The 12,063-nt window shown below is 46.7% G+C and overlaps 1 pseudogene; it reads right to left on the bottom strand.

The window, feature by feature from the left end:
* Positions 1-1,849: 1,849 nt before the first annotated feature.
* On the bottom strand, positions 1,850-3,808 carry LOC144111154 (uncharacterized; annotated as a pseudogene).
* Between the last annotated feature and the right edge of the window lie 8,255 nt (positions 3,809-12,063).

The following is a 12,063-nucleotide window of genomic DNA, read 5'->3' as shown; positions in this document are numbered from 1 at the left end:
TTTTCCTTGGCAATTTTTTCTGAAACAGGAAATCCGTGCTTCTTGCTCTACGTCAGTAACAACTGGATGTGATTTGAACAGTGCTGAAGTGATGCTGAAGAAGTTGCAGTACACGGTGTACTTCTTTAAACCAGTGGGGGTTGATGGCATGCGAGGTTTCCAAAGCCGCTGGGGTCCTTTAATGTACACTGACCTAGCACAACACATGGACATATTTAGCATTGGCCTCCATAAAAATGCGGCCGCAGCTTGAATCTGCAACATTGTGATTCTCAGCAGCCAAACCTCACAGTTGTTCAGCAGGAACAACAGTGGCTACTTCCAAGCTGCAAGCTCTACGTGTGGATTGTGCAGTGATGTGTGGTGGTTCAGTGTTGTGAAAAAATCGGCTTTGTGCCGACTTTGTTTGTGTGTCATGTGCATCGTGATTTCAATTGCCATTGAAGAATGGACAATACATGATATGCACCTTGGTCCTGTGCTCTTTATGTGAACAAAGTGTCTCTACACAGTGCACCAGTGCAGTGTGAGTGTGTATGCAGCACGCCAAAAGAAGAACCACCACTTTCAGCACCTAGCCATGAAAGAATATCGATTCTTTCCCTTCAGTCTCGAGCTTCACTGTCATGGTCGAGTTACAAGTCTTCTCGTTCGTGACAAATCCCACTGGTGAGCACTGTATTAGTGCTATTTTGCCATTGGCAGTTCAGTGGGCCATGAGGTGTGCAGTCCCAATTCGTAATGCTGAATTCTTTTGATTCCCTTAATTGCATTACCTTTTCATGTTTTGTGCACCGTTTTGTGCATCGTGGGTGACTTTTCTTTGCTGCCTTGGCAAGGATTGAGCGCAACTTCCACTTCATTGAATTGATCGGTATGAGTGCACGCGCAGCCTGCAAAGGTAACGTGATATACGCGAAGACGCCGCACGGAGCCTGTGAGTCTGTTGAGTCTAATTATTGTGTACATAGGACTGGCGTGGTTTTCATCATGTGTGGCCACACATCAGGTTTAGTTTGGTTTATGGGAGTTTAACGTCTCAAAGCAACTTATGCTAAGAGGTATGCCATAGTGCAAGGTTCCAGATAATTTCGACCACCTGGGGTTCTTGCACCGACGCACAGGGCACAAGCCTCTAGAGTTTCGCCTCCATCGAAATTTGACCGCCGCGGCCGAGATCAAACCCGCGTTTTTCGGGTCAGCAGCCAAGCACCCTAGCCACTGAGCCATCGCGGCGGCGCACACATCATGTGTATGGAAGCAAGTGCCACCGCTACGACAGTCTCCTCAGCCATCGCGCTAGAACTCATGCCCCCAACGGAGCCCATAATCTGAATTGGGCCAGTGGCACTTGTAACCACTAGTCCCTTAGTGTCTGTGCCGGACAGGTATTTCACCACATCCACATATAGCAAGCTTTGGTCAAAGCCGTATTGGCACGAGTGCCTTGACTGGCTGTTCTACAGCCAGCGTGCAACTCGGGGTGCAAGTTGCTCGGGACTGGGGCTACTGTGATCTTAGCTGCGAGTTTGGGCAGGGTGGCGTGGTACCTCTGCTGCAACGGAATGGTCTTTTGGGCTTCCACCAGCTCTTCTGCAGTGTTGTTAGCCCCAGCTAGAGCAGATGGCGTGTCGAGGTGTACGGGGGCAGTCCGAGGGCTGTCTAGACCGCCAATCGCAGGAGCACATTCAGCTGATTCAACTCGCTTCAAGTGTGTCGTTGATAAGGTGCGTGGAACTTCACACGGCTGATTAGCAATGCCTGCACAATTTAATGCTGTCACTTTCCATGACTCTTGGATGGATGGAAACTTTATTTTCGTCAGAAGGCATGTGCGGACGATTCTGTGCTAGATGGCCATCAACCCATGGCTGACGGCGACTTGGGTGGCCCACTCCACGGCCCTGGTCTGAACGCCCGTGTCTGAGCTGGCCAACACGGCCTCCCACTGCTCAAGAGAAGGATCGCGCAGAATAACCGCCGCTGGCGGCGCTATGCTACAGCTCCATAATATGTGCTCATAGGTTGCCAGTTCCTGGCACCATTTGCATTCCGTCTGAACGTCCGGGTAGATTTTTTTAACACGTACGGGTTATAGAAAGATCTAGTCTGCAATCTTCGCCAGACGCTTTCCTGCGCCTTCACCAATTGCTTGTCCGGGGCGGGTAAATTCTCCGCTCAAGTTTTTAATGTTTAGTAATGTCGTTAAAGAACGCCAGCATATCTCTCGTGGACCACCCCAGAATGCCTGGCTCACCTGCTCGGCTGACGAAACCTCGAGCATTCATGTGAGCCGCCTTGTTCCCAGGGTTCCCAGAATGTGCCGGTACCCAGACAATCTCTGCCTCCGCAGTCCCTCGCCCCGTGGCCCGATGTAGCAATCGTGCCGCTGTGACAGAAATTCTGCCCCTCGCCAAATTTCGGATGGCTCCTTTACAGTCGCTGAAAATCAGGTCAGTTTTAGTATTAGCTGTAGCTAGCGCTATCGCCGCCTCCTCTGAAGTTATTGAGGAGCGGGTTTTGACTGATCCAGAGGTGACCAAGCATACCCACCTGTCCACGACCGCAACTGCAAATGCGTCGTGGTTTTTATACTCTGCGACATCTGCGTAGACTGCCCCGTTGTACTTCCCGTACATAGCATGTAAAGCTCTGGCTCTTGCCTTCCTTCGGTCCTCGTGATGTATCGGATGCATATTTTTGGTCAAAGGTTTTTGTACAAGTCCTGATGCATTTCTCGCTTCACCTGAATTTTCATGTCCTTGGCTGGAGCATCAACTCCAATGCCGACCCTCTCCAATATGTCCCTTCCTGCTCTCGTTTTTGGAAAGCCTGCTGAGTTGCATCACGGAGTGCACCTTCCGCAGTTGTTTCATGGTGTTTCGCACCTTTAATCCTAGCAGCCTTTCGGTAGACGCATTGTTAGGCAACCCAAGGGACGCGTTATACGCCTGCCTAATCATGGCCTCCACATTGCCTTTCTCCGTCGCGTCCATCTTCATATAAGACATCGCATACACTAATTTACTGAGCACAAACGCCTGTACCGGCCTACACAAGTCCTTTTCCTTTACCCCTCTCTTACGATTGGCGATTCTCCTGATTAGCCTCACGGTAGCATTGACCGCATTTTTAAGCCTTTCTAAGGCTTCCCTATTCTTCCTATTATTCTGCAGATACAGAACCAAGATCCTGATCGTTTAGACCTCAGCGACCGGTGCACCCCCCACTTTCACCTCTAGCAGTGGTGGCGGCACATAGTGCCTCGCATGTATCCCTCTTGGTTTATCCCTAAGCAGAAAAAGCTGACTTGGGCTGAGAGCACAAGTGTCCTGCCTCCCCTGCTAGCTCCTCCACAATATCCACTGCCAGTTGTAAAGTTTCCTCCATTTGTGTGTCGCTTCCCCCTGTTGCCCATAGAGTAATCCGCATAAAATGTATGTTTAAGTCCCGATATCCCTGCCAGCCTCGGCGGTATCTTGATCGAGGAGAGATTAAACAAGAATGGCGATAAAACCGACTTTTCTGGTGTCCCTCTGCCCCTCAACGGAAGGGATCCGATTTAACTTCTCCGGCTACAATCTCCGCAGTCCTACCCTCCAGAAATGATCTGATGTATCGGAAGGTTCTACCCCCCGGTCCTATGTTCGATAGGTTCCTTAATATTGCCTCGTCCTATGTCCGATAGGGTCCTGAATAATGCCTTATGCGTAACATTGTGAAAAGCCTTAGTGAGGTCGAGCCCCAAGATAGCCTTGGTGCCCGTGCCGTACCCAGGATCAACCACGTCCTTTTTGAGTTGTATCATGACGTCCTGCGTTGATAAATTAGCCCTGAAGCCAATCATCCTTTCAGGTATGAACTCCTTGTCCTCCCCATAACCCTGAAGCCTGTTGAGGACCACATGCTCCATCAATTTGGCCAAGCCGGACGTCAGCGAGATGGGACGAAGATTTTCAATACAGACCTTCTTCCCTGGTTTAGGAATAAATGTGATCCTAGCGTGCTTCCACTCTGCCGGGATCCCCCCGGCCGCCCATACGACTCTTGGAGATGCAGCGGATCAAGTATGCCACCTCCGTATATTACTTCTGGAGCTGCTGTACAGTGTAGGTCGCTTGGCTGTTAGATTGTAGGTACAGGCCCAGCACCCACAGTCTGTCTGCTCTAGGGGTGGGAGTGCCTTCGAGGTGGAGGTCGATATCGTGGTCGAGTACTTGTGTCCTCGAACGCGCGCGGATAACGAGCTGTTCCGAAATCTCAGGTGCGCACATAAGCCCGCTCTCAGTTGCATAGTTTTGCGTCACAGATGGCTTCTTGAAGGCTATCTTGGGTGTGGCCGTCATAGCCTGTCGTCATCCATATCGTTCTACTAGCCTTAGTAGCACGACCCGCCATGCATGATCTCACTGTGTCACTCTGTCTACCAAGGGACATTTTCTCCTATGTCTCTCTCAAAGTTTGCAACTGCATACGAGCCTCACCTAATTGGCCTCCAGCGCCCTCACTGGGCGCTTGGTTCCGACTCTGCATTAAAGCAAGCATTGCTTGCAGATTCCGCACCAGCTCCTCTGTGGCGTCAGCCTGGCGCGCCATATGGCCTTCAATCTGTATTGCAAAGACGACATAACTATTCATAAACAATGAATACTTTAAGAGAGGCAACGGTGAAGGAATTGCTGAAAACTTACCCTTGCCATATGGGCCCTGATGTGCGCCAGGTTCCCGCATATTTGTTGAGGCTGGTGCTCCCGACTACTCACCAGGCGCCTTTGATGGTTTTGTTGGCTATAATTCAAGGCACGTCTTCTCTGTGCAGTCTTGGCGCAGAGGCCTATGAGGAAGGCTATGAAGCCACCTGTGCACAGGTGGCAGTGCTTTGGGTGTGGTGGCTGGTGATGTTGAGGTGCTGGCGTGGGCCTCTGCATGTCTGTTATTGCAGTGTGTTGTGAACACGTTTCTGAAATACTGGAGTAATTACTCATTACCGTTCACCTAAGTGCAGCCTTATGGTTACAAAAGAAAGCCAAACAGTTCATTACAAAATAATTGTGCCCTGGGTATTGAACCTGGGACCACCCCCTGTCCAGTGCAGTTGGTGTGCCAAGCAAACCAGGATGGATAACAAATGGTAGGCAGAGAGCGAATCGATCAGCAACTCGAAACTCGAAGTGGGAATTGTGCATGTTCAATTAGTTTAGGAAACACTTTGTACTGAATGCCTATGTGCAGAAATGTGGACATTTCACATGCAGCGAATTTATGGCATGCATACTGTTACTTTCAATCTTTTACTTTACTTAATTGTGTGCCATTGTTAGGGCACATACTTAACTGTTTAGCTCAGGTACTGCTCGCTGAAGTGTACCTACCAAGCACATCGCAACTTGGCCACTAATTCATAATGGTAATGCTATGGTGACAAAAGCACAATTGTCGTCCTGAAGGAGGCATATTCCTTCAGAGTAAATCCGCAGCTACGAGAAACAACTGGTGCAGTGATTATTATTATTTGCTGGAACAACGCTTTAATTCGATGCGTCAACTTGCTTTCAAGTACCAACTACATGAGGCATGCAAAACTGCTGTGAAGTGGTGTATGTCACAAACCTGGATTCATGTAATCATGCTCGTCGGGTGCAGCCATTGTTGCTGGTGCTGGCCTGGCTGCCTGGAAGTGCAGGAGATGGATTACATTACCTCATGCATCATGTTTCCGTTGCAGCACGTTGCCTACTAAGGCTTTCAGCAGTTTGTCGCCATGTCAATTTGTGCAGGAATCCTTTGACATTAAAGGTACAAAATTTTTTTTGTAAACGTGTGTGAAGCGCTGTTTATAGGGCATGCTAATGAACCCTGTAAGTTGGAAGCAATATTTGTGATGTTTGTTTGTGTGTGTGCGCACCCACTTAGTGCACTGTTTGCAGTGCAAAGGTACAATTTTTTTTTCATAACGTTCTCAGAGAGGGACGCACTGAAATTGTTTTGTAGATTTCATAAAGTGCACTACACACATTTCCACCATAGCTCTGTGCATTTGTGTGTTGTGAAAATGTGCGCTGTCTTCCTCTCAGTAATTTGAATAAAAAGGATTAGTATATGTTTTGAACGTCAACTCATTTCTGTCAGGCATCGTATGCTGCACCACGTTGTCAGAAGACTTACGACAGCGACACAAAACTTGCGTAACCCTTTGCATACTTCATGTGCAAGCTTATATTCCTGAGCATCTAATGCACATCTCAAACTGCCTTGCAATTTCACACTTCTTGCCCGATAGCAAGTCCTTTTTCCTATGCAAAGCTTAAAACATTTTTGGCAGCAAGGTTTCTCACCTGCGGAGTCTCTACCCGCGGGCGTGCTCCGAAAACAGCGGGGGCCCTGAAGCCACCGGAGCAGTCCTGGCCGACGATGGTAAGAATCCATGCGTCGACCTTGCTTAGGACTGCTCCAGGGTTCGGCAGCCCTCCGCCCATTTTCATGCATTACTAATACGAGAGCTAACTATTACACACGTGCAGTTGGTTCAGTGGGCGGACGGGCAAAAGAGAAGATGTAACTGTGTTGTGCATTTCATGTATCATTATTGCAAGTCAAGCCTCCGTGACGCCTGCTGCGCTCTGTTAGCACTTCAGCTTACCTTTGGTCGGCAGCAGCCAGCGCTCCAGCTTTGCTGGCGGCTCGCACCCGCTCCTGCCATAGCCGCCTCCACCTTTCAGGCGAGCGAGTGGCCGGCCCTATGGCATTCAGCTGTTCTGCCAGCTGCACCCACAGCACCCGCCTTTCCTCGGCCGATATGCTGTCATTGGCCGCGTGGGCCAACGCGCGGTTGTTCTGCATAAAATTCAGGAGCGCTTCGAGCTAGATACGGCCGCTTCGCGGTGCATACGCACCTCGCAGCTCGCTATCGCCGTCACTGCTGCCCGCTCTAGAGTCCATTTTAGATCTGCCGCGATTGCGTGCTTCGTAGAGCTCTTCCCCGTATTTCTTAGCGAACGTCCGTGAATGGACAAACGTACAAATTTTTCATGTAAGTTCATTTCTTTATTACATTTTGTTTTATGCGACGAAAATAAGTTATAAAACGCTAAATTTTCAGTAAATCATTTACTTTTGCCTTCACTGTATGGCCGCGCGAATACTCTCCCCCTTAACGCCACATGTGCCAACGAAGCGACAGTCATGGACTGCAAACAATTCTCAGTCAAAGCGCTTCTCACGCTCTGCCGCCAAGTTTCATCGCTTCTTGCGGGTAGAGCAGCGGCAGCGTCGTGAAGAACATCGCTTCACGCAGTTACCGCTAAACTGCCTTCACTATTCTTGCGACTATTCGAACAGCGTTGAGAACCAATACCAGCGCAACATATTTCTTCACTGGACAACGCATATGTATGCACTGATACGCTGAGACCGCAATGCATTGCACTGTTTCGCCATGTGGCTGTAATACGGGACGCGTACGCACCTACGCGCCGCAAATGCTCGGCTTCAGGAACGCTTTTGGACATCGGTGTTTTTTGAACTTGGCGCTAAGTAGCAGACTATATGTATCGTTTTCATATTTTTTTCTTTCTTTTCCAATTTCGTCATCCCATTTTGCGTTAACGTATCTTGGCACCGCCCCGATGTACGCGTACCCCGCTCTGGGCGGATCGGCGAATATCGAGAATAGACCCCCAGGTTAGCAAAGACAGATCCACTTCCATTATCTTCATCAGATGACCATAGACAAAATCCAAGAAGAGACAGTCATGACAACAAGTTATTGGACCTGTTTCCGGTGCCTTACCAAGACCTTTTTTTATGCGAAAGCATTAGATGGCGATGTCCAGTTTCAGGTCAGTAAAACATTCTCTGCAAGATTAAGTCGTTCTGTGAAGATAAACGTGCAAACATTTGGTTGTGTTAGATAGTGTGTGGTTAGATCTCGCTGTGGGGAAAATTTGGTCAATGTGCTGCATATAATTCATTAAATGTAAAAATTACATTTCAACGACACAATAGCCATGGACGTCGACATAGCTGCTCCGCACGATTGTGTCGTTCTATAAAGATATATGTGTAAAAGTTTGATTGTGTTAATGCGTGATGAGATCTTGCTGTGGGAAAAATTTGTTTGATGAATTGCATTTAGCTAATTAAGCGCGAAAATTAGACTTTGATGTCCCAATAGCTCCATGTTCATGTCCCGTGTTTCGTGTCAGCAAAACTTTATCCGCACGATTACATCGTTCTGTGAAGATAAATGTGCAAAAGTTTGATTGTGTGAGATAGTGCGTAATGAGATCTTGCTGTGGGAAACATTTGGTTGATGAATTGTAACTACTTAATTATTTACACTTCAACAACACAATAGCCACGGGCGTCGACATAGCACCTGGATGTCAAAACAGACACGTACGTCGACATAGCATCTGGATGTCACAAGCAAAATAAATAAAGTAAAAATGCCGCAATAAAAAATAAATTAGGAATAACTGATAATAATAAAAAAATTAAAAAATAAAGCATATATATATATATATATATATATATATATATATATATATATATATATATATATATATATATATATATATATATATATATATATATATATATATATATATATATATGGGCATGTTCAGATAAGAACGGTAATCGAGGTCCCATGACCATTTTTTGTTTTCAATTATATTTTTATATGTGATGGGTAAATGTGTCCACACAAAGGAATGAACCTTAGTTTTGCAAGGAACTTTGTAGTTTTCTCGGAAAAAAATCGTATGTCACAAGAGGTGGAGAATGTCGTTTTTGCCACTTCTCAAAGTTGCAAGTTTGGAGCATCACTGCATGCACAATAAGTTGTTTTCGCGCATAATTATTTTTTCAGTACTTTATTACAACTTGTACTACACGAAGAAATAAAAAAAAAACGTTTTCGTTCTCTGTCAATCTTCTGAGTAAAAAATCGCAAATTTCGCTTCCGGAGCTGTGCGGTGCCAAAAAGGCACTTTTCAGGGCAGCCTTAGGGCAAGATGCGTAAAGATCTCCCGGCTGAATCTTTTTCTCTGTATTTTTCAGCTACTTTTAATCACTTCAGGCAAGTTTTGTAGCTCTACACTTGACCTATGTTTTTCAATATGGCCTCAAAATTGGCAGAAGTTCAAAAACGTCAAAAAAGTGACAACTTTGACTTGAATTTAAAAAAAAACATCATCATCGAATTTTATTAAAATTTGCCCTAATAATACTCAACATTTCATAATTCTAAGGCTTTAAAAAAGTATTGCATTATATTGTTTTAAAGTATGAAAATAAATACAAAACGGACTTTATGATTTCAATCCCTACGACTGCTCAGTATTCCCTCTTAAAATGCGCAATCGTCAGAAGCTGGTTTTAGTATTGGTATTTTGTAAGTAAATTTTAAACGCTACAGTTGCTGAGTTCATAAGTGTAATTTGTAAGCATTTCTTTCTATTACAATCAAAGGTCTAAAGCTCCTATTCGCTTTCGTACTGTTCTAACGGTGGGACCTAAATTACTGTAAGCATATTCCAACACGTTATTTTGGAGTGACGTGTGTGTAGGAGTAGTTTATGCAAACAATTAATGCACCCGTCGCACTTTCAAGGTGACTTTAACTGCTACCGCCGCTCCAGGGATGACCCGCGCTTTGCAGCCGCTCCTACAGCTATATAACGCCCGGCGCGACCCTGAAATTCACAGCATCATGTGTGCCGCCGCCGCACCGAGGCTTTAGCCGCCGCTATCATCTTTTCATCGCAACGCACCGAACGCCTAGCAGTTATGCCTCAGCCTTCGACCTTCGACCGAGATAACCCTTGTGAGCGGATGTTGTTCGGATCTCGAATTTTGTGTGTCGTTTTCCAGGCCTGGTAGACCCGGTGGGGTCGTTTTCTGTACTCACGTGTTTTCTCTGCGCTGGAGCGCTCCCTCGACAAGCATACTTGGTATATCAGTCTCAGCTCGTACGCCAGACCGAAAGAACATCAGTGTCGACGGTGGGCAGCCTGTGTTAAAAATCCATTCATCTGTCCATCTCCTCTTTTTGGAAAAGCAGCTCTGGGCCCTGCATCCGTCACCTGCTCTTCTGTCTCGCGATAATCTCCGGAAGCGGTGAGCTTTTGCATTCATGAAGAGATTTCCGCGGCGAACGTTTTGTGCCGACTACTCAAAAAGGCACAAACAGAGAATTGAAAAAGGACGTAATTTTCGCAGTGTAAAGACACTCAATGTCGCTGCTCTCAAAAAAGTCCTACTTCCCGAAGAAGCTCTCCGAGTACGAGAAAGTGACTTCATCTGTCAGAATTGTTACCGTCGTTTCAAGGAAGACATAGATAATATGCAGGCAGAGTCAACCGAAACATTAGAAGAATTCCGCCCTGGGGAAAAAATCGTAGAAAATTTAAATTCAAGTGTCAGCCTTACCTCCGAAATCTCGCCCCTAAAGCCACCGAGCGCTCTAAAAAAACGCCTCAGACTTTCCTATGCAAAGCGAAAGCAGGAAGAGGTGGCAAGAGCTATGGTGACGAAAATACGATCGGGGATACAGGCAGCATATAATTTCCCAGAGACTTCGCGTGCGTCAGAAGAAAAGTGTGCGCAATGCAGCAGTTGGGAGGACAACCTACATGCTGCCTACAATAGGTGCACGTCCTTTCAAGAGCGTTGCCAGCTGCTGACACTGCTACCACGCAACCTAACCGTGAAATATGTGCAGGAAGTTATTCCAGAGGCAACGAGGTACGTTATCCAAAAATCGAAGATGGTGGATGAGGAAGGCGTATGGTCAACACAGGAGCGATATACAAGATGTAAACTACAACAGGAAGACATTACCACCGTTTTAGAATATTACACCATGGATGAACTCGATTGCTCTAGACAGACTCCGAACAAAAAGGATGTTGTGAGAATCGAGAAGGAAGGAGAGAAAGAATGGATACCTAAACGCTTCATGACGCGGTCCTTGCGAGAAGCATTCCGCCTCTACAAGCAAGCTCACCCTGCCTCCCAGGTTGGCCTTACAAAATTCATATCCTTGCGTCCTAAGTGGGTGAAATGCTCGCCACAGTGACAAGTGTGTGTTTGTGTGTGCTGTGCAAACTTTCAGTTGTGCCTCGTGGGACTGCAGAACGCGTCCGGAAGGTCGCTTTCTCCCGAAGATATGCAGAGCCTCTGCGTATGCCAGGAACCTACTGCGTCGTGTTTCCTTAGGAATTGTGAGCACTGTCCACAAGATGGCATTTTCACTTCGGAAAATTTTGAAATGAGCAGCGAGGACGAGGTGTTGATTGCTTCATGGGAATACGGTGAGCTCGTTAAAAAGACTCTGACCGCTTCATCATTTATGAGAGAATGTCTAAGAATGACCATGAAATGGATTCCCAACAACTATATTAGATCTGTGCAAGCAAGAGCAATACATGAAGAAAAACACAGCTGCAAGAGAGGTGCAATTGTTTTGCATTTTGATTTCGCCGAAAACTGGACAGTTGTGCTTCAGACGCAGTACAAGCTTACCATTGGCAGAAAAAGCAGATGACCGTGTTTACCTGCGTTGTCACGTCAAGAAAATCGACTCGAAACTACGCCGTAATTTCCGACGATATGTCTCATGATTCAGCTCATGCATGCTTGGCTCTGTCAAAAATCAAAGCACACCTCGAAGACAACGCGCCAATCTACACCAAGATAACATATGTGAGCGACGGGGCTCCCGCTCATTTCAAGAATAAATATCAGTTTCATGAGCTACAACGCAGTGAATGTCGAGAGACGAAATGGATGTTTTCGGCCACTGGACACGGCAAAAATGCTTGCGACGGCGTTGGTGGGCTTGTCAAACATCGAGCATCACACCACAACTTGCGGAAGCCTGCAAGTGAGTCCATACAAACAGCCAGCGGCTTCGTAGACGCAATTAAAGGAACGCTAAAGAACATCACCATTCTGGAGCTCCCACAGAGGGAGCTTGCAGACTTTCGCGAAACGAAGAAGGAAGAATGGAAAATGGCAAAGAAAGTGCCTGGAGTTCAGACGCTCCATATGTGGAAG

This window comes from Amblyomma americanum, chromosome 11 (assembly GCF_052857255.1).
Source record: "Amblyomma americanum isolate KBUSLIRL-KWMA chromosome 11, ASM5285725v1, whole genome shotgun sequence".
Classification (NCBI taxonomy): domain Eukaryota; kingdom Metazoa; phylum Arthropoda; class Arachnida; order Ixodida; family Ixodidae; genus Amblyomma; species Amblyomma americanum.
The sequence above is the reverse complement of the archived record's forward strand: the minus strand, read 5'-3'. Positions and strand labels throughout refer to the sequence as shown.